Below are 18742 nucleotides of genomic sequence, written 5' to 3' on the forward strand. Positions count from 1 at the left end.
ATACAATCTATTAGGTGTCCACAACCAGGTAGCATACTAGCATTTTTGTTAGTGTGAAACATTTTTCTACTTTTATTATAATCTGCTGAGCCTAGAGTTGGGCAATTTGTATATTTATTATGACAATCTTTTGGCAAATGGTAGCAGAGCATCTTGTTCTAACAAAATTACTGTTATCATGACAATTAACCAGCAGGTAAAACACATCTTGTACCAACAAAGTAAATATATCCTTTCCAATTTCAAATGAGGAGGAATGAAGTCAGTAATAGTGAGACCTTATTGGGACAAGCATATGTAACATGACTTGTGCTTCAGTGTTCTTTTGTGATCAAAAATTCCTTACTTTTACTTTTTTATCTATGGTAGAACCACCCAGAGCAGGGGTCCTCAACTACCAGGCCACAGACTCGTAACAGTCCATGGACTATTATGAACCACACCACACAGGAGGAGGTGAGCAGTAGGCAAGCCAGGGAAGCTTCACCTGTACTTACAGCCACACCCCATGGCTCCTATTACCACCTGAACTCTGCCTCCAGTCAGATCAGTGATAATATTAGATACTCATTGGAGCATGAACCCTGTTGTGAACTGCCCATCCGAGGGATCTAGGTTGTGTGCTTTGTATGAGAATCTAATGCCTGATGATCTGTCACTGTCTCACTTTGCCCCCAGATGAGACCATCTAGTTGCAGAAAAATAAGCTCAGAGCTTCCACGGATTCTACGTTATGGTAAGTTGTATAATTATTTCATTATATATTACAATGTAATAATAATATAAAGTAGCACAATAAATGTAACATGATTGAATAATGCTGAAACCATCCCACTTTCCCCAGCCCATGGAAAGATTGTCTTCCACAAAACTGGTCCCTGGTGCCAAAAACGTTGGGGACAACTGACCTAAAGTAATTCACTGTCACAAGTCTTACCTGGATTGCTGTTTTCAGAAGAAGCTTTTAGCATCTGTTTTTCTTTGTAGTCAGAAAGTAACTGGCAAATTCTATGTATAAAAATATAATAAACCAAATTACTATTTTAATACTGATATAAAAAATACTTACCAAATGTAAAATTCTTAAGAGTATTTCAAACAATATCAGAATATCAGAACTTAACAGTATTATCCCATCCACTTATGAGTACATTCTGCAAACTTCTCTTTAAGCTTCTAATTAAAGAAGAAAAAATGTAGGGTGAAATACTCATAAATCGAGGGCATGTGACCCAGTAAATTAGGTTGCATTAGCATGACATAATAAAAAGTGTCCCAACTCTGCATAAGTCCTAGCTCCATAATGAACAGCTATTTGTTCTTGGACAACTTGCTTCTCTTAGGCTCAATGTCTTCTTCAACAAAGTGAGGACTTTGCTGCCTTATTTCCCTAGGTTGTTATAAAAATTTAAGGAGATAATATTTTTTAAATGCTCAGAGAAATAGTAAAGCAATGGAATAATCTCTTCCTAAACTTTATGACTAAAATTATCTTGGAATCCCAAATAAAACCCAATGCGTATTTTGTTCATAGGTTCTAATATGCAAATGTTGTAGTTTTCAGAAAATGTTATTGAGTCCTAATTTTGCCTCTTAGTTGTCCTACTCCTTATGGCTTATAATTCAGGGCATCTCAACTATGTCACAGTTTGTAACTAAATTTATTCATAAATATCTCATTAAAGTAGGTAATGTGATTGTCCACTATTATGGAGTTGATCAATCACACCAAGGGCAGAAAAACCAATGGATGTTAAGACCTGGTTTGGACCAACGATCCTTCTCTACAGACTCAAACTCTCAGCCAGCAGATGTTTGTGAGGATAATGCTTTATACTGATGTTCAATTCCAGCTGACATGGGAGACCAAAAGTCTACTTTTATTTTTTTTAGTTTCCATGGAGAAGTTGCAAGTTGACATTCTGTAATTTTCGACATACATACTAACAATGTATTTTGCACCGAACACGTTATTCAGCTCAAAGTCATCTCATAGACCATCTTACATGACTATTTTTGCAGTGCAAATCACAATTTCAATATTTTGGTGGCACCCATTTTGCTTTGATTCACACTGTTTCCTTAGAGCTAGTCAGCAAATAGTCAAATGACCTTCCAGTGACTGCACAAAATATGGAATGCTTCAAAGATTTGTGCTGCCTCCTTATGCAGAAGCCATGCTAACTTTCTCTGTATGGTTCCAATTTTAGGATATGTGCCGCCGAAGCAAGCACAAAGCCCTACTCTTACACATGATTAGTGACGAGTCATGGACAAGGCTTGGCTCTGTTAAGTCCAACTAACCTACTTGAGATTCTGAGAATTCTCTTCAATGGCTTCCTGTGAGCTAGAATTTGAAAATATTTTAAATCTTGAGCTAGAGATGGAAGTAGCTTGGACGATTTTCATTATCATGTAAATCAGATTACTCAAGGGGCCAACCACAGCTGGGAGCCACTGCTCAAGGGAAGGTTCATATGGGATTTTCTACTGCCCAAGGTTCTATACAGGATATAAAGGTGCCTCACAGTACAGATCTGGTAGCAAAGAAGAAGAAACAAACACTGATCTCTTTCTGCCACATTATTTCAACCCCTCTGACCCTTTAGAACAAGCCCACCCAATACCTGCTAGAGAAAAGACCAACAACAGCCTCAAAGGATCTCTTACCATGAAGGTCTCAGCTAATTCTTGGCTAAGATGTGGGTTCCACATTAGGTTCTGAATATGGGGGGAAGGGCCAATTTGCTCACTTTGTGTGTGGTTTATAAAGTCAGGATGCCCAGTGGCCAGAGCAGGAGGCTGGTGCTTTGGGAACAATGGCTGAGCATATAAGCATAGGTATGGGAACTAAAAAACGTTGTACTTCAAAGTCACTGTATGAATCGCCATGAAGACTTGAGGGACCTGAATCTACCGATTCATCTTAAGGCAGCAGGGCCAGTTTGAGTGGCAACAATGCAGCAACAGAATCAATGGAAACAACAGAATGATTGCAATGTCCTTTTTTTTTCTCCTCCTCCTGACTTGATAAAAGGGACTGTCTTCCTTGGATTTAGTGAACCCCTTCGGTTCCTGAAAAATTCAAGGAGTATATAGGACATAGTCCCCAGAAGACAGTACAAGACTTGCTGATAAACTGGACATTTGCAGGCCCAAATAACTAATCAGAAAAATCAAAGCTGTGACACTATTTTTTATCCCATGCATAGGTGTTACACTTGGATGAAATGAACAATGTTGGGATCTCTAAGGATAAAGGTCTTAAAAGTCTTGACATAAAGAATCCTGCACCCATTGGTACTTCTAACTTGTCTTGCTTTTTGTCTGATTTCTGGCTGACGCAGGGGACTAACTCACTGCCAGGTCTAAAATTACCTGAACCAAACTATGACATCTCACTTGATACGTAAGATGCAACTGTTATAATTATTTTAAACCTCAATTTAGCATTAACTAGCCTTTTAATGTAAACACTTACACATTATGATGACTAGAAATAGCATACTCTCTGGCCGTCTGTCCAAATAGATCTTGAGAAGATACATCAATACTTTGCTCAAGTAGAAGGCTGACTATACTTGCTGATCCACAACATACAGCAAGTATGAGAGCAGTTCTAAAATGACAGAGATAGGAACTGTAATAAAGTTATTTTAAAAGCTAACTTGATATACGTTACCAATTTAACTTCTTGCCTGTCTGTGCAGAATCAAACATTTACATGCACTAAAAGACATAAGCATCTTCAGTGCTCAAGTGTTCATCTTTGTAAAATACCACCAAGGTTAACAGGAAGGGACAAAACAAACCCCTCTTATCTCAGTGGGGTATTGCATAGCAGAAGCTACTAATTTAAAGTCCTTTGACGGGCAAGAAACAATGTTAGGGACACTTATCTGAAGTGAACAAAGATTTAAGTGAAGATTTTGTCACAGCTTCCCTAGACTCATATGCTGTAATAGAAAATCAGCTAGGGGGTAAAATAAATAAGAGCTCTCTGCATGCTGAAAGCAGTAAGATTAATAATAATGGTAAGAATAGTAGTCACAGGAGTTTCAGTTAATGATGCCAATAAGCATGTGCTAGGCACTGAATTAAATGCCACATGTATCTTTCTTTCTTATGCACAGCCAACTTTGAAGGATATATTCTCCTATTTTTCATATATGACAACATATTTGGTGGTAAATAACATTCCCAAGGTCACACACCTAGCAAGTAAGAAAGTTAGGAATTCAACCCAGTATTGTGTGAATCCAAAGTCTAGCTCTTTTCTCTTTATCACCCACCTATGGCTTCCCTTCATTAAAGGAAAAGTGTATCCACTTAAAACTATCTTCACTCCCTCTCTCCATACCAATTAAAAATAAAAACATCAAAATACACTGGAAATAAAAAAGGAAAAAAGCTGTTGAACCCACAGTATGTGGGAACAGCAATTAAGTGTCATGTAGGGATAAGCTAACAATATTCTTCAAAGAAAGCAACTTAAGGCAAAGTCATTGAAAAGACAAAAGGATTTTCTACCCCATTTATGTTTAATACAGCGTATTTAGTGGAAAAGCATGTAAGACACAAAGGTTAAAAACTATTAGAAAGCGTTAAGAAGTTCAATACTGAGTCATAACTTTAACTGAAAGTTAAAGTTCAAACTTCATAATATTAATATGAAATCCCTTTAGCTAACATAAGATCATGTAACCAAAAATGTCACATAACAAATAACATCAGTCAATATAATAAAAGATGAATCCTACTAAAACTGTTCTTTATGTTGCCCAGTCCAAATAACTGTTTTTCTACCTAACTGATTTGTGTTCATACTGATCACTATATCCCAGTAAGTATAATCTTATTAATTTAATATTTATGACTTGAGTGACTGCTATCTAGAACACACAGATTAAAAGAAACAACTATACCTTCCATATATATCCAGTGCATTTAAATTAGCTTTTTTCTTGATTAAAAATTTCACCACTTGCTGTTTTTGTTCATGTACACCAAGTAACAGTGGTGTGAGGCCAAGCTGCAAAACAATATAAAGCGAAAACTTATGTAATTCAAAAAAGTACATATTCCTCAACTGAAGTAGAAACTTTATATAAGATCTTATGGACTTACATGCATAGAAAGTAAATAAATTGTAGTCGCTTCCTTCTCACTCTTCTGTGCTTTCCTACACACTGCTCCTTCCCTTGGAAACACCCCTTCTCTGCCTCACCACGTTAACTCTAATCAACTCAAAAACTCACTTTAAACATTTACTGCTTCCAAGACTCTTTACTTCTAACCCAGCATTTGGTATGGCATTATTGGATGATAATATTTTTCCCATCTAAACAAAGAGCTTCCTGAGGGCAGGAGCTGTATCTTTTGTCTGTATATCCTCAACCCTAAAACAAATTGTGTATAAAGCAAGAATTTGCATGTAAAATATTTCTTTAGTTTCATGTTTTACCGAAAGTTCAACCTCCAACATGCAACAAAAATTGCTATTAAAACTCATACTGCCCATTTGAAAAAACTTTCCAACATTCATTTATTTAAAATCTATCTGTATTTAATTTTCCCAGATTGTTAACTAAATCATCAGTTCGTAGGACTACTGAAACTAAATTAACAGAATTCCTATCTGTATTCTTAGTAACTCCATGGTTTTAAGTGTTTAAAACTGCCGATTATGCCAAAGCTCTACATACTTGAGACGCACTGGATAGTCCATAATACAACTGCAATTGGCAAAAAATGGTTTAGAATTTGCTATAATTCTAATTGAGAAAACTCTGCCTTAACGACTTACTGACCTAAGCACTTGAATGATTGAACAAAGAGACACAAAATGCTGAGAGGGCCATCCTCTACTTACTGAAAGACTACTCACAGCAAATTTCTAAAGACGTTCTGAATGGCAGTGAATAACTGATGGTAGAAAGGAAAATGTATTATTCTGTAACCTGATAGATACTACCAACAATATTCATTTTAATGTCTCGACCACAGAGATAAAAGACAGACTAGGCCAGGAATGGTGGCTCACACCTGTAATCCTAGCATTTTGGGAGGCTGAGGCGGGTGAACCGCTTGAGCCCAGGAGTTCAAGACCAGCCTGAGAAACATGGCAAAAACCTCATCTCTACTAAAAAAAAACTGAAGTTGGAGGGCCATCTGAGCTTGGGGAGGTCGAGGCTGCAGTGAGCTGTGATTGCACCACCGCGCTCCAGCCTGGGAAACAGAGTGAGACCCCATCTCAAAAAAAAAAAAAAAAGTCAGATTAACGTTACTGGAAAGGAAAGATTTAAAGAAATCAGCACATATCCAACTCCAACTCTTCTAGAGCTACCTTAAGTTTCTGAGATATAAGAATTTACATATTACATTTCTGTATTCAGTGGTTCTTAAGCAGGAGTGTATCCAGATTTTGAGAAAATTGTTGTTGTTATTGTTGTTGTTGTCGTTGTTGTTGGTCTCATTATGTTGACCAGGCTAGACTCGAACTCCTGAGCTGAAGCAATCCTCCCACCTCAGCCTCCCTAGCAACTGGGACCACAGCCATGCACCACCATGCCTGGCTTCAAGGAAACATTTTCAAATATACATATCCAGGCTTTATTAGACTTACTGTATCAAAATCTTCAGGAAAAAGCCTAGACTTGTTGATTATTTAAACACTTTCCTCAGGTTACTGGGATGCACAATTCTAGCTGAAAGCTAGTGTAATAGACAATTACTTCAGTCTCATTTCTCACCCACATGACCAATTCCCTTTCTCATTTGAAGATTTGGCCAAAAAGAGTAAGGAGGAGGAGAGAGACCCATTTGCTGAAAACACCACGATTGTTCCCAGTAAGAGAAGAACAGGGTCTAGTCAACTCAAAATCCAACTTGATCTTGTTACTTATTTATCTTCCACCTTCTCATCCAGACACTCTAGATTTGAAAGCAGAGCTGAGACTCTAATTGGCCATTTCTACCAGAATAGGATACTAAGTCAGTTAATTACTTGATATTCCCTCTGCTCAAGGGTTTCCCCTTACATTACACCAATTCACTGCCAATCTGGTTCCTCAGAGGCCTCCTAAAATTGATCTCTAGGCAGTTTACAACCCACTAACTCCCTCTCCCAAACTGAAAACTGTCATTCTCTAAAATTGAAGAGAACCTTGTCTCACCATACAAAGGAAACAAATGAATCAACAACAACAACACACACACACACACAACCTCTTCACGGTCTTTTCCCTCTATTACCTAATTTCCAAATTGGCCCTGATATTTCGGATTGCTCTTTTTCCCTTTCCACTTCTGCCTCATGAGCAATCAGAAATATCTTAAGCCTTGCCACTGAGAGGTGCATCACCTCGTGTCTATTACTGCTTTTTAGGAACTTGCCAAAGGAGCAGGATCTCTATTCACTGAAACATGTTTAAGTTTTCTTGGAGTTTTCATGTAAAACCTGTTTCAGGGCAAATTTTGCCATTTTACATTCATTAGGGGGAAAAAATCCTAGGAGGGAAAAATTGAAAAATAGTAAGTATTACCTTTTATAAATTCAGTGTTTTCAAAAAAAGTATTTACCACAAGTGCATTTAAAAAAGCTGTACCCTCTAATGCTTCTTTGAAAGTTACAATATTTAAAATAAAATCTTAGATAATTAGTTCATTTCAAAATATTTTCATTCAGGTTATGCTTGAGCTTCCAAATACGGAAAACTGGCCCGTACACAGGTCAATGTTAAAATGAATGCATTTCAGTATTTTGAAGATAAAATTGGTAGATCTATACCTTGTTTCTTGATTCGATATCAGCACCGTATAAGAGCAGTGCTTTGGCCATTAATTTATCTTCGTTGTAGATAGCATAGTGCAGACTGGTATTTCCATACTCATCTGGAATAGTTGGATCAGTGCCATGTTCCAGCAACATTAATGCACATTCATCTTCCTGGCATTGTACGGCCTGTCAGTATTAGACCAAAAACAAATTACAAATCCTAGGAATTCAAAATAAACATTCCACAGCTTTCACCAACTACTTATATTTAAAGGAGAAAACTCATTTTTATGCTATGTATTGAAATCAAACCCACCTCACGCTGATATAGTTGGCTACTGCATACCTTTGTCAGAGCTGTCCTCTTTTTGTCATCAAGGACATTAAGTTCACATCGTCTGTCCAGCAGGAGTTTTACTACTTCTGAATTCCCACTGGCAGAGGCCAGATGTAGAGCAGTCCTATGAGAGTGAGAAGACTTTTTAGGAAATTGTAGTGCACCAGCTACAGCCGTATCAATGATTTACGTAATTGCAAACACTGAATACCCTGCTATTACTCTGCCTTCAAAACAAACATTTAACTTTCCCATGAAAAAACCACACTATTTATTATCTCTCATTACTCGCTGTATTAATGAAAGAGCAGCCTATATGAATACAAAGAGCATAGCCCTTGGATGACATTCAACTTGGGCTGGAATCCTACTTGAAGCTCTGTCACTTCCTGGCTGTTGCTTAGCCTTCTGGGGTCTCAGTTTCCTCGTCAATAAAATAGGAATGAAAATAGTAGCTTTCTCACAGGAAACCACTGTAATTCTTAAATGAGACTCTGCACAAAAGATATAGAATAGTTCCTAACAACAGCTCAATAATTGTTAGATATTATAATTTTTACTAATACCACTAAAGAATTAAGTGAGATGATACAATTATACCTACACTTTCAGGTATGTTTTAAATATTGCAGGTAACATTGTATTTTAGTGATTCTAAGATGATCATTGTCTCCATGTTGTCTCCACTGAAATACCACTTACAATTCATGATTTACTATAATTGGCGGCATTTAAATAATTCTCTTATTGAGATATAAAATAATGGGGCATCATACAATCCCTGGTGCCTTACATTAAGTAGAATATGTTATAACAGGTCTGGGGCGGTTCCACTCAGATGACCAGCATTTAGATAAATTTTAGTTTTTAAGTACTATGGAATAAGAGAGCTGAGGTGAAAACAACAACAAATTTCTAAAATAAACCAATTTTTACTTTGGTTTTCAATAAACTTTAAGCCAAAGAAAACTTGGAATTGAAATGCATAGCATGGGCTTATTTTTTTCAATACTTAGATTTATACAATGTATGTACATCAGATATTTCCAATGATTCATATTCGGATTCAAGACTTATAAATTTTCTCTTTTTACAAAGGATTTATGAAACTATTTGTGGAGCTTTTTTCAACTTTTACATTCAGGGGTACATGTGCAGGATGTGCAGGTTTGTTACATAGGTAAACGTGCACCAAGGGGGTTGGTTGTACAGACTATTTCATTACCCAGATGTTAAGCCCAGTACCTGTTCGTTCTATTTCCTGCTTCTTTCCCTCCTCCCACCCTCCACCCTCTGATAGGCCCCAGTGTGTGTTGCTTCCCTCTAGGTATCTGCGTGTTCTCATCATGTAGCTCCCACCTATAAGTGAGAACATGCAGTATTGGGTTTTCTCTTCCTATGTTAGTTTTCTAAGGATAATGGCTTTCAACACCATCCATGTCCCTGCAAAGGACATGCTCTCGTTCCTTCTTTCATGGCTGCATAGTATTCCATGCTGTGTATGTACCACATTTTAGTACTTAAAACAACTAAAACAGTCTTTACCCAAGACTTATAAATTTTCAAAAGGGCAGTTAAGGGTTGCCTTTTACTATTTTCTACCTTCAGAAATGCTTCTGTTTGAAAGGAGGGAGGAAAAGCTTCAATTGAGATTAAGTCCTAATGCCCCAATTTTAAATCTCTCAGCTTGCTTAAGCCTAGCAGGTAAACATGAAGTTTTCAAAGATGGAAGGATCCTGAGAGATAGTAGAATATGCCTGCCCCATAATAGGTGTCTGGCTTATGTCTGATGACTAAATGGATTGAAAAAATGGAAGAACACAGCTTGGGAGTTCAATATTTTTAAAGAAAACTCCTGTAAAGTAGGGCAATACATGTGCAATAGTAATAATCTTTTATATTTGCTATTTTAATTTTCATAAATATATAACTCAAGTAAAATGATTAATTCATACTTTTTACATGTTAATCTATATATAATGAAAGGTAATTATGTAATAAAATGTATATACAATAAAATCTACAGGAACAGGTAAACACAATCCCTTTACTTCTGAAGAGGGTAAAAGTTCACAGAAGATACCTAACCACAGAAATAAAAATAAATAATAGAATGTGAGAAATTATTTGCATCTATGCAAGAAGCATATTCCTTCTCTTCCCAAGGATTATTTCATTACTAATGAACCTTAACTAAAACTTCAGATGTTCACTGCAGAAATCACAGATAAAAGAAAGGGAAAAACTTCACTTACAAATCCCCAGAAACAAGTTTGATTATATTTTCTACATATTTTCAGCTAACACAAGAGCAGATTCTGTTCGTGTATATGTGTAACAAACTGGTTTTTTTCTCACTTGATATAGCAAAGTACATCTTTGCATGTCGACATATCTCTGTATCTACTGACATCCTCAATAGTTACATATTATTCCATCCTATGGATGCACTGAAATTTGTTCATGAAATCTTTATATGGGTTCTTCTAAACACACTGCTATTTTAAACAATACTAAGAAAAACAGACATCTATTTGGTAAAGATATTTCAGTATAATGGAATTGATGAGTAAAAAGCATAACATTTTTAAAATGTGATTCTTACCACTAAAGTGTCTGTTTGAAAACCTGCAGCAATTTAAACTTTAAACAAGTATATAAGTACCACTGTTCTTCATCCTCACAAACTTTGTGGATAGAAAACAGTATTTCTTTTTTTTTTTTTTTTTTGAGATGGAGTCTCACTCTGTCACCCATGCTGGAATGTAGTGGCATGATCTCGGCTCACTGCAACCTCCACCTCCCTGGTTCAAGCAATTCTCTTGCTTCAGCCTCCTGAGTAGCTGAGATTACAGGTGTGTGCCACCATGCCCAGCTAATTTTTTGTATTTTTAGTAGAGATGGGAGCTCACCACACTGGCGAGGCTGGTCTCAAACTCCTGACTTCATGATCCACCTGCCTCAGCCTCCTAAAGTGCTGGGATAACAGGCATAAGCCACTGCACCCGGCCTTTCATTCCTCCTCTAACTTAAATAGAAAACAGTATTTCATTCCTCTTCTAACTTAATTCCTTCTTCTACCAGGAACGCTATCTTTTCCTATGCGCATAGGTCACTGGTAGATATGCAAAAAAGTACTTTGCCCAATTTTAAAATGTGCTTATTTTATTATATCTGCATATATAGGCCAGGCACGGTGGCTCACGCCTGTAACCCCAGCACTTCAGGAAGCCAAGATGGGTGGATCACGAGGACAGGAGTTCAAGACCAGCCTGGCCAAGATGGTGAAACCCCATCTCTACTAAAAATACAAAACAATTAGCCAGGCGTGGTGGCAGGTGCCTGTAATCCCAGCCACTCAGTAGGCTGAAGCAGAGAATTGCTTGAACCTAGGAGGCAGAGGTGGCAGTGAGCCAAGATTGCACCACTGCACTCCAGCCTGGGCAACAGAGAGAGACTCCATCAAAAAAATATATAAATAGGCATTTGTGTTTTCTTCTGGTATGTTTCTCTTTTCAAATATTTAAAATTTTTAATCTATACTCTTATTTTTGTGATATAAACATCTAGATAGTTTTCTCCAAAAATGAATTATGAACAATCCATCTTTTTTAAATAATAAAAAACATCACCATTATCAAGTGCTAAATTCTTACATATATTTGGGTATTTCTAAATTTCCTATTCTGTTTTATTCATTGATGTCTTTTCAGCCGTTAGTAAACAATTTGTGGAAATAAATAACATGCACATTTTGATATCTGGAAAAGCAAGCCTTTTACCATTCTGTTACAAAAAAAATTATCACAATAATAAAAGACAGCATGTGGAATTTAAAAACGCTAAAACTGCTATTTTTATTTGGCTTAGGTGAAAGTGATAAATAGAAAAAGCTCACATCTTTTTTTTTTTTTTTGAGACGGAGTCTCGCTCTGTCTCCCAGGCTGGAGTGCAGTGGCGCTATCTTGGCTCACTGCAAGCTCCGCGTCCCAGTTCACGCCATTCTCCTGCCTCAGCCTCCTGGTAGCTGGGACTGCAGGCACCTGCCACCGCGCCTAACTAATTTTTTTATATTTTTTAGTAGAGACGGGGTTTCACCATGTTAGCCAGGATGGTCTCGATCTCCTGACCTCGTGATCCGCCCACCTAGGCCTCGCAAAGTGCTGGGATTACAGGCATGAGCCACCCCGCCCAGCCAAAAAGCTCACATCTTAAGAAAATTCGATCTTCCTATTCGAGCACAGGAACCATCTTCCCATTTCAGTTTCCTTCTAAGGTTCCTCAGTAAAGAACATATTTACACAGTGTACATTTATATAAAACCCATACTGGATTTTATTTGAAGAATATTTAGCCCTGAAGTTGATGTGTTATGGGGCTTCTTCTTAGTTCTCAATATACACTTTTCTATAACGTATAGAACATTGTTTTAAAATCTGTAGATTAAAAATAATCTGCTGCATCAACAATTTTGCGAGTTAAATCACTTTAAAACAGTCTATTAGTGTTCTACGAGGAAAATTATAATTTGATTGGAAATCAGCTAAAGTTTTGTTTTTGCGTTGCAGCTCATAAAGGGGCCTGGGCCCTGACCTCTCTGAGGTTTCCACATCCAGGGTGGTGTGAGGCCTGCGGAGGCGAGAAAGCCAGGTCCCCTTCCTCCCCCGCCAGGAGGGTATGTCCCCATCATCCCCCCACGTCCCACCTCCTCCCAGCCCAGGCCTGGTTACCTCTTTTGCTTGTCCTTCTCGTTCACGTCAGTGTCCCTGAGCATGACGATGAGATCCTTTCTGGGGACTTTACCCCACCAGGCAGCTCTGTGGAGCTTGTCCAGATCTTCTCGATGGACGTGGTACCTGGGCTCCATGAAGGCGCTGTCATCGTAGTCTCCCCAAGCGCCCACGTTGCTTCTGAGTGTCTTCACAGAGGACTCATCGTGGTCTCCAGAAGCGCCCACTTGCTTCTGAGCGTCTTCACAGCGGAGTCATCGTGGTCTCCAGAAGCGCCCATTGCTTCTGAGCGTCTTCAGCGGAGTCATCGTGGTCTCCAGAAGCGCCACGTTGCTCTGCCTCTCCCCCTGCACAGGGGAAGCAATGGCAGACCACGCCCATCTTGCTTCTGAGCGTCTTCATAGCAGAGTCGTCGTGGTCTCCAGAAGTGCCACGTTGCTCTTGCCTCTCCCCCTGCAGCAGGGGAAGCAGTGCAGCACCACTTGCCCATCTTGCTTCTGAGACCAAATGGCTTCTTCACAGAGGAGGCAGCCGGCATTGAACCAACCTCAGCCATCATCTGCTTTTAACAGCCAGGAGAGGCCAGTAGCGAGCAGATCGCGTCTACCAACCAGTTTCACCAACTAGCAGGTAACTCCGGTTTCCAATCTGTTTGAAAAGTCAATCCCAGCCAAAACCTGCCAACCCCAGCAGGGGAGGCCAGCCCACCCCACTCAGGGAAAACCCACACCCACCCAGGGTGACCCCACGCCCACCCCAGCAAGGGCCACCCCCCCCCAAGAAAACACCCGGCCCACCCAAGGGAATGCCAAACCCAGCAGAGAAAAGATCAAGCCCAGTAAAAGAACGTGAGAGAGGAAACGTCAACCCAAGGAGAAACCGTCAATCCAAGGAGGAAAGGTCAATCCAAGGAGAAACCGTCAATCCAAGGAGGAAAGGTCAATCCAAGCGACCAACGCAAAGCCAAGCCGCTACAGGCCAGCCAAGCCGCTACGCGCGTGCGGCATGCGCGTGCAGTTACACGCCAGCCAAACCGTTACGCACGTGCAGCGTGCGCGTGCAAGCCGTTACAGGCCAGCCAAGCCGTTACACACGTGCGGCACGCGCGTGCAGTTACACGCCAGCCAAACCATTATGCGCGCACGGCGTGCGCGTGCAAGCCATTACAAGCCAGCCAAGCCGCTGCTGCGCGTGCGGCGTGCGCGTGCGCGTGCGGCGTGCGCGTGCACATCTCAGGTGGCGTCAGTGCACGTGGCACAGACAGTGGCCGATGCGTGCAACCCGCGTAAGTCTTGGCGCCACGAATGTCACTGACAGCTTGGTGTTCCCGGCAAACTTCCTGGGAGTCAGCCGAGCTTTCAAGCCATTGAGAAGCCTGTGGTGAAAAAACCTCTTGAAGCAGGACTGGGGCTAAGCGGCTGGAACTTGAGGATGCTGACAGCCTCCTCTGAAGAAAGCCCCCCAGGACACTCCTGGCGGTGCTGTTGTGCATGGCAGCTGCTGCAGCTCGGAGCACGGGCCGGCGGAGCTGGCTACAAATGGTCTCGAAATCACGGAGCATGTTCTCACTCATAGGTGGGAACTGAACAATGAGAACACACGGACACAGGAAGGGGAACATCACACACCGGGGCCTGTTGTGGGGTGGGGGGAGGGATAGCATTCGGAGATATACCTAATGCTAAATGAGTTAATGGGTGCAGCACACCAACATGGCACATGTATACATATGTAACAAACCTGCACGTTGTACACATGTACCCTAAAAATTAAAGTATAATAAAAAAAAAATCATGGAGCACAAGACGCCAGAGCCCAGCGCCTGTCTGAGGTGCCTTCGACACCTGCTCCTCTTTGCTCCGCACCCAGAACACGAGGCCATCAGCGAGGAGGCATTTGGGGCCACAGGATCGCACTCAGCTCCTGTCCCGGTGCCCCTGCCTGTCCAAGCCAGGGCCAACACCTGGCCTGGGGGGCTCTGCTCCACTGGCATGCAATAGGGTCAAGGTCAGGACGTTGTGTCCAGGCCAGCAAGAGGGGGCTTGGAGGAGCACCTACCACTGATGGGGAGATGCAGAAAGGCAACCCCATGTGCAGATCCTGGGAACAGGACACTGAGCCTCCCTGGTGCTGGCCTCTCAGCTGGACCACCTCGACCATCCTACCGGGACCCTTCTGCTGCGAAGCTTTACGCAGCCAGGCTGCTTCACCCAAACCACAGGTGCTTTGGTGTGGGAGGAAAAATGGATTCTGAGCCTGGACACCAACCTGCTCTTCCCAAAAGAAGTAGAGGGGAAGCCGATCACAAGTGCAAAAAAAAAAAAAAACTATTTTGTAACTGAAGTCTTGCCTGGATATGCAGGGTTAAGCTAAAGCTCCTCTTGCTTGATACTATATTAAATTTTGAATGAAACAAAAAGAAGACATACACACTAAATTTCCTTGTTCCTCTGTGATCCCGAGCCAGGAAGCAAAAGGAAGCCTGGCCTCCTGGACTCTCTCCCCAGCTGGGGGCTGAGGAGTTTCCTCCAGGGTCACAGGGAGCAGCTGGGCTCAGTGGGGCCAGGCTGCCCTTCCTTCCTACATGGGCATCCTCAAACCTTCCATTGCCCCATACAGAGTGCCATGATCCGGGTTCAAATCCCAGCTCCGGCACTCGCCACCTGTGTTACCTGGCAAATGCCTTACCCCCAAGCACTTGCTGTCTGTGTCGTTCCTGACAGGAGGGATGGGAGTGGTGGCCCTGGCATGAAGCACCGTAACAGTCAAACACAAGCGGAGCACACAGACACCTGGGTGGGGGACTGCCCTTCTGGGGGTGCTCACCAAAGAGCACCTACCCAATTGCCCAACTGGCCTTGCACGTCTCAGCATTATTAGGCACCTGACTATGGGAAATCCCTGAACAAAGCCCTGACCTGCCCTGGGGAATGTGACCAGGGCGATGCACCAGGAAGGACAGTCTGGGGTGCTTGGCATGAATGAGGATAGGCTGGGGAAATGCCAATTTCTTCCCACCAGCTCTGCATCCCAGGGCACCCTCAGTGGACAGAGAACCCAGAGATGCCACAAGGCTTGAGCTGCATCCTAACCATCCTGAGTTCCAGCCCAGCCATGGCCCAGGCCCGAGGGTACTTTGGGTGCTAAGTTGGGATGACAATGGGCCAGGTGACACTCCTGTGTTCCAGGATCTGGTCAAGAAGGTGGTACCCTGTCACTGCCTGGCTCCATCTGGTCCCAGTGGAACATGAAGGGCAGGAAGCCTCCAGCACCCACCCTCTGGGCCACCAACGCCCAGGTCCACAGTGTGGCCACCTGAGTCAGCACCACCTGCTTTGGGGACCAGAGCATGAAGGCCCAGATACGAGGAGCATAGTGCAGCAGTGGATGCAGGTGGGCAGGATGTGCTGTGCGGATCCAAGGAGCCCCTCTCTGGAGGCTTGGGCATAACCTCTCCATCTTATTGACACAATATTTTACCTCTTTGTAGGATAGATACAAATACTTGTTACATGCATAAAACGTGTAATCTGGTTACTTTGAATATTTACTCATAATAATGTTACTTAGTCACCACAGCCTGCTGTCAGACATTACAGCTTATTTCTTCTAACTGTAGGTTTGTACCCAATAGCCAACCTCTCTTCATTCTCCCTTCCACATACCCAGTCTTCCCGGCCTCTGGTACTGCCATTGTATTCTCTGTGTCCATGGGATCAAGTTTTTTTAGCTCCCACGTGAGTGAGAACCTGCACAACTCCAGAATAGTTATTAAAATCGGGAATTACTGTTATTTTTTGAGATGGGCTGTCACTCAGGCTGGAACGCAGTGGTGCAATCTTGTATAACTGCAGCCTCAACCTCCCAGGCTCAAGCAGTCCTCCCACCTCAGCCTTCTGAGTAGCTGGGACTACAGGGGTGTGCTACCATGACTGGCCAAGTTCTGCATATTCGGTAGAGATGAGGGGTCTCACCATGTTGCCCAGGCTGGTCTCCCACTCCTGGCCTCAAGCTATCCTCCTGCCTCAGGCTCCCAAAGTGCTAGGATTACAAGCCTGAGCCACCATACCTGGCCTGATCCCAGTTTTAGAAAAACTCTGTTAGCTAAATTTAGATGAAAATATATGAGTATGTTCGGTGATTGCTTTCACATTTTCTAAACTGCTTTTTTATATCATTGAGAGTCTCCCATAAACGTACTTTGAAGTATTTTCTTGAAGTCAGACATATTTAGCTGTGACCTGGAACAGTTCTTACAGCATCCCCTCCCTGCAAACTGCAGATCCTGAGGTCAGTGGCCGTTGACTCTATGTTCTTCCCTGGATCCAGACCCTAACTCAGGGGATGGTGGTACCGCCTCCTGCCCGGCTCTTGGCTGCCTGCACTGCTGGTCATGAGTGAGAGGATGGCCTGCCCCAGATGAGTGTCAAGCGTGTATGTTAGTGTGCTTTTGCTGCATTTCTTTGTCTTGCTTTTGTCATCTTTCTCCCTTTCCTCCCTGAGGCCTGCACAGGGCAGCTGTGCTACCCACCTCTGAATATGGGGTGAGCTGTGGCCCAGGCCTGGGTACCTGCTGGGACCTCCCAGGAGATGTGTGGGAGCAGACACCAGGTGGGCTCAGACACTCTAATGGGCACTTGTGCCTTGTTCTGTCCCTGTCATTTGAGGCCTTTTGGCCAATGGGAAAGCAGACCCCTCTGGCAGAAAAAGGTCCACTTTGCCACAGGCTGGGGTGGCAACTCTGCCTGCAGGTTGGACCCGTCGGTCTCATCGTGAACCCCCACGGGCAACTGGCACTGGGAGAAGTAGAGAATGTGTGGGTTCTGCCTGCTGTCTTCGCGTGTGGAGACAGGGTCCTGCCAACCGGTCTCCTGGAGGGGGCGCTGCCTCCTGTGGGTGCCATGTGTGCCAGAATCCAAGCATGGGTGTACACAGGGGCTGAGCCCACTCACAACCCAGGACAGAGTTGCTTGGCTGTTTTGGGGCTGGGAGATCTCCAAAAGCCTACCAGACCCAGCATCATCAGTGGCTCTACCACTCTCAATGCCTTGGTCTTTCTGCTTTTTTGGCTGTCACATTGGCACATTTCTTGGTGCCACCAAAACAACTCAAAATAATCTCTTTTCAGTCATGCCTGAATAACATTAACTGGCTTCAGGTTTCCTGAAAACAGAGCAGGTGAAAATCCAGAAAAAAGGCCTACTTGTTTTCTTCCTCTGATGGTCCAGCCTGTCTTCAACCACAGGACTCCACGCTGGCCTGGGGTCTGAGTCTCCTGGATTAGTCACTGTCTAGCTTTGATCAAAACTATGAGCAACTGAAGCAGAATATCAACGTGGAAAATGCTCTGGGTTGTCCCCATGTTGGGAAATTATTGTCCAACAAATGAGTAGCTGTCCAAAGCAGTGCAAGGCAACTAGTGTGCCTTGGAGCTTGTCAGAGGAAGCGTTCAAGAGTGCTTTCTGTCTCATTCAGCAAGTCTCACTTCTTTTTTATGTTCTAAATCAGAACATAGAATCACGGGCCAGGCTTGCAAGAAGCAAACATTAACTTCTATCCACATGTACTTAGCCAGGGCTCATTTGGATGGCCATATGTAGCATCAAAGAGGCTGGAAAAGAGTGTAATGGTGTGATTAGTAGAAAGAGAAGATATGTTTGTTGTTCTTCACCCCATGCATACTAATGATGTTTTTAGGAAAAAAAAAAAACAACTTTTTTTTGCTCAAGCACAGTTTATGCAACAAAATGTGATTCAGAATCTAATTTCACAAAATAAATCCAGAGGAGAGACTTGAGGGAAAAGGGTAAAGATGTAACTCAATAAAGTCCATAACATCACAGAATAGGGTGATGGTGATGGTTTCTAACCTTGAGAATGTAAGTGGATTCTTCAGTT

The 18742-nt window shown here is 42.2% G+C and overlaps 1 non-coding gene and 1 pseudogene across 2 annotated transcripts; both read right to left on the reverse strand.

Moving 5' to 3' along the window:
- Positions 1–908: 908 nt before the first annotated feature.
- Positions 909–13403, reverse strand: LOC115833740 (annotated as a pseudogene). Its single transcript, XR_004029065.1, has 6 exons — positions 12845–13403; positions 8124–8238; positions 7790–7963; positions 4926–5032; positions 3482–3619; positions 909–1008 (listed from the first exon to the last, which is right to left on the reverse strand). The product of XR_004029065.1 is annotated as a POTE ankyrin domain family member H-like (transcript).
- On the reverse strand, positions 2128–2234 carry LOC115833741. Its single transcript, XR_004029066.1, has one exon. It is a non-coding gene; the product is annotated as a U6 spliceosomal RNA (small nuclear RNA).
- Positions 13404–18742: the final 5339 nt, after the last annotated feature.

The sequence above is a fragment of the Nomascus leucogenys genome, unplaced genomic scaffold, assembly GCF_006542625.1.
Source record: "Nomascus leucogenys isolate Asia unplaced genomic scaffold, Asia_NLE_v1 001266F_44798_qpd_obj, whole genome shotgun sequence".
Lineage (NCBI taxonomy): Eukaryota > Metazoa > Chordata > Mammalia > Primates > Hylobatidae > Nomascus > Nomascus leucogenys.